The 4,461-nt window shown below is 44.3% G+C and overlaps 1 protein-coding gene across 1 annotated transcript in view; it reads left to right on the top strand.

Moving 5' to 3' along the window:
- Positions 1-4,461, top strand: part of PRSS55 (serine protease 55) — a 51,236-nt gene that overhangs the window by 43,981 nt on the left and 2,794 nt on the right. The gene's annotated exons all lie outside the window — the stretch shown is intronic.

The following is a 4,461-nucleotide window of genomic DNA, read 5'->3' as shown; positions in this document are numbered from 1 at the left end:
ATATCCATTCTTTTTTAGATTCTTTTCCCATATAGGTCATTACAGAGTACTGAGTAGAGTTCCCTGTGCTGTACAGTAGGTCCTTATTAGTTATTTTATATGCAGCAATGTGTATGTGTCAATCCCAATCTCCCAATGTATCCCTCCCTACCACCCCGCTTCCCCCCGGGTAACCATAAGTTTGTTTTCTACATCTGTGACTCTATTTCTGTTTTGTACCATTTGTACCATTTTTTTAGATTCCACATATAATCAGTATATGATATTTGTCTTTCTCTGTCTGACTTACTTCACTCAGTATGACAATCTCTAGGTCCATCCATGTTGCTGCAAATGGCATTATCTTGTTATTTTTTATGGCTGAGTAATATTCCATTGTATATATGTGCCACATCTTTATCCACTCCTCTGTCAATGGACGTTTACATAACATCCTTGAAATGACAAAATTATAGAAAGGGAGAACAGCTTAGTGGTTGCCAGGGCTTAAGGAGGGTTTGGGGTAGAAGGAAGTGGATATAGCATTAAAAGGGCAACATGAGGGGTCCTCGTGATGATGGACATGTTCTGTGTATTGACTGCATCAATGTTAATACCCCAATTGTGCTATTGTACTATATGTAGTTCTACAAGATGGTATCATTGGGGGAAACATGTAAAGGGTACATGGGATCTCTCTGTATTATTTCTTTCAACTGCACATGAATCTACAGTTATATCAAACTTAAAAAAAACAAAGAGAAGAGAAAGCTTCCCAATAGCAATGGTTAAATGGAGATCTCAGATCCTAGCCATGCCACAGACTTAGGGAGTAGCCAATTCATACCGGAGCAGGAGACAAAGGGCTCCAATATCAATTGAAAAGGGGAGGATTTCCCTGGTGGCGCAGTGGTTGAGCGTCCGCCTGCAGATTCAGGGGACACGGGTTCGTGCCCTGGTCCGGGAAGATCCCACATGCCGCGGAGCGGCTGGGCCCGTGAGCCGTGGCCGCTGAGCCTGCGTGTCCGGAGCCTGTGCTCCGCAACGGGAGAGGCCACAACAGTGAGAGGCCCGCGTATGGCAAAAAAAAAAAAGAAAAGGGGAAAACAACATTTAATAGTATGATTGGAAAGAGAGAGCATTCCTGGGAGAATTGGGGGGAAATCACGGAGGCTTGAAAAAGTATCTTGTGTTCAGGGAACTTTCAATATTTCAGAAGCCAGTGATAACAAGGGTTGAGTGTGGAGAGGTGAGCAGAGCAGGTCACTAGGGCAGGGTTGCCACGCGTGGGAGACTAGAGGTTGTCCCAGGCTGCTCACCCTCATCAGTATTCACACCTATCCTTTCAGTCTTTTTCATTCATCACCATCCCATATTCAAATGGCCAAAACCAACTGCAGCAACACTTGAAACAATCAAGTGTCATCTTTGATGACATTTTCTGTCCCCTTTGCTTCAATGGCTGGATCTACCATCTGGAGTCTAGGATTTTTGCTCCAGTCCCTCCCCTATCAAAATGTACTTTAATGAAAGCTTCTAAAATTAATCGTCTGTTACTTGAGTGCTATAAATAAATGTGCTGTTATCGTTTTAAGCCTTTTTTTAAGAAAAAAACTTGTGAAGTGAAAAGCTTTGTGCTCTGTTTAGAAAGCTTTCTGTTGCTAAGAATAAGCTGACAGTGATCCAGGCAAGGGAAGTTTTCTGAAATTATATAATATTATCATCACTTAAATCCAGGTAAGCCAGGCAGAAAGTCCCCTAGGGTTTAAAAATAATTGCCTTTAAAAATAAAATCACACTTTTAAACTTAGCAAACTTGAATAAAACACATAATCACATAATGAAGGGAAATTATAATTTTACGATGGAAACATTTAAATATGTTCAAAGTAATAGCAATAAGATTATGCTGTACTTAAAATACAAATTAAACTCAAATCAATTGAATTTTGTGGTTTACTTTTTCCAGCGCTTTTCCTCTTTGTAATCCCCTAAGGTCACACTATGAAAAAACAAAGTTCAACTTAAGAAAAATAAGTGACACCGTCCAGCAAACTATAAAATCAAATATGTCCCAAGCTAGCAAGGCAATACTTCTTGTGAAGGACCAGCAAGCATCTGAGAAACAGGCATTGCAATGCTGCACAGTTGTCTTATCTTTCTTCTCAACTCCAGCGGAAATTTTGTCTTATTCATGGCTGGATTCCCAGTGCCTAGCACTGGAATTTCATTCCCTCCACTATCCTGTAAACTGGGCTGGGCAGGTCTCACTCTCCCTGTTTAACAGATGAGAAAACAGGGATTTAGAATTTAAGTGGTTTGCCTGAGGTCCAGGAGGTAGTGGGGCCAGGCTGGAAGCCAGGTCATCTGCTTCTCGCCCAAAATGGACAGAAGTGATCACACGGTGTGAATAACACAGCAGTGAACTTAGGGGGCTCTGTGGTCAGTATGTGGTCAGTATGCTTCTAACCAGACAAGTCTCTGGCTACCAGCCTTAGTCTTTGGAAGAAAGTTCCCCTTAGGTGGGCTGTCATCAGTCCCAAGTCCTTGCTAGCTGAGCCCAGACCCTCCTTTGAGACATCCTTTCTTTCTTCCCAAAAGGAAGAGAAAAAAAATTAAGACTCTATGTGTGAAAGGACATGAATTTACAGCTGTCCCTCTGGAGTCCCAGCAGTCCGAGAAGGGAATCTCTGTTTCCTAAGTATACAAATAATGTTTGTAGTACATAAGGCTAAAATAATAATACTAATACATTTCTGGAGCATTTACTACATAGCATTTACCCTATGCCAAGTGATGTATAGATTTTTAAAATGTCATTGCCAGTAATCTTGTTAAGTAGCTGGTATTATCTCCATTTTAACGACACAGAAACTGAGGCTTAGAAGTTACTTGTCCAAGCACAGTTCTCTCCCTGTTATGTAAGGAAATAACAATCAACATATTAATAGGCTTTTTATAACATTCGTGCCATCGTAACAGGAAGAAAATGATAGAGACAGCACTTACGGAAGGAGCTCTTTGAGTGGCAATCCTATTGATTTGGTTCTTGCCCCGTGACGCTGAAATAGAACGCACGCAAAGAAAAGCACACACCCACAAAAACCAGACAAGCGTTAAGGGCAGTGTTTTGTACTGGAAAGGGTGGTTTTGGTTTTGGCACCACGCTTACTGGGTGTCCTTGAGCTCCAACCTCTCTGTTAATTCCGCTCCGTATATCCCTCTGCTTGGCGGTGTGCCCCACAGTCAACATAGACTACCCTCGAACATGATTTCATCGTTATCTTCCCCTGCACTTTACCCGTGGTAACCATACCCCATGACCTTGGGACTAGTACTCGCCACCCGTGTCCAGTGGCACGTGTCAGTTTCAACGCATCCCTCTGCCTCCTGACCGTCTTGTGCCCTGGTTGAGGTCCTCATCACTCCCATCTCCTCTTAACTAGTCCCCCCACCTCCTGCCTAATTCCTTTCCAATCAGTTCCCCCCACTCACTCTTCCTGTCAAATTCTTATTCATCCTTCAGGCAAAATGCTTCGAAGGCTATCCTGGCAGACCTTTCCCTCGACCCAGTCAATTCCTCCCCGCCCTGTGCTGCTTCCATATCTTCTTCCCACTTCTCCTGTTTCATCAAATGCAGTTGATCCTGTTTGTTTGCACTGTTGTCTCCCTCGCTAGACCATAAGGTCTTGGATCCCAAGTGCCTAACAGTTAGTTTTTCCTCCTTGAAGATGTGTTCAGTGGAAGTGAGCAGATCTCTTCTGACTTTCCATCTTCTAATTTTAAAATGAGAATCAAAATACCTACCTCACAGAGACGTGGAATGAAGGGGTGGATGGGAAGGAAAAGTCAGGGGACCAACGCCGGGCCTCGCACATCATGTCCGGGAAGTGTTGATTCTCCTTCTTCCCATTAGGCCCCATTCCCGGTCCTGTTGATGACCATGGAAAAGGAGGCCCTCTCTCCGCTGAGAAGGAAAGATCGCTTGAACAATTATAGCTCCCCAGAGGGAAAGGACATATGCTTTGGCATCAGGAAGACCTGGTTCCAACTTTGGCCCCAACACCATGTAGCCCTGAGTAAGCCCTTCATCCTCCTTAAGCTTCATTTTCCCTGTATTAAAATGGACAAAAGGAAACCATATATGTGTGAGGGACACGGTGGGGACTTGGTACATACTTTCCATATAAATAGATAATCATCTGAGTCAGAGACCCATGTGATTCCACCCTGCAGGGGTCACATAGTCAGAAAAGCTTAGCTCACTTGCCCCCTGCAAACACCCACAGCGAAGAATTAAAAAGAGACATCCTTCCCCCTCACGCCTCCGGAAGAACATCAAAGGAGACCCAGTTCAGGGCTTCCCTGGCGGCGCAGTGGTTGGGAGTCCGCCTGCCCATGCAGGAGACGCGGGTTCGTGCCCCGTTTCGGGAAGATCCCACGTGCCGCGGAGCAGCTGGGCCCGTGAGCCATGGCCGCTGG

This window comes from Lipotes vexillifer, unplaced genomic scaffold (genome assembly GCF_000442215.2).
Source record: "Lipotes vexillifer unplaced genomic scaffold, Lipotes_vexillifer_v1.1 scaffold308, whole genome shotgun sequence".
Lineage (NCBI taxonomy): Eukaryota > Metazoa > Chordata > Mammalia > Artiodactyla > Lipotidae > Lipotes > Lipotes vexillifer.
Note: the sequence above shows the minus strand (reverse complement) of the source record. Positions and strands in the feature narration are given on the sequence as shown.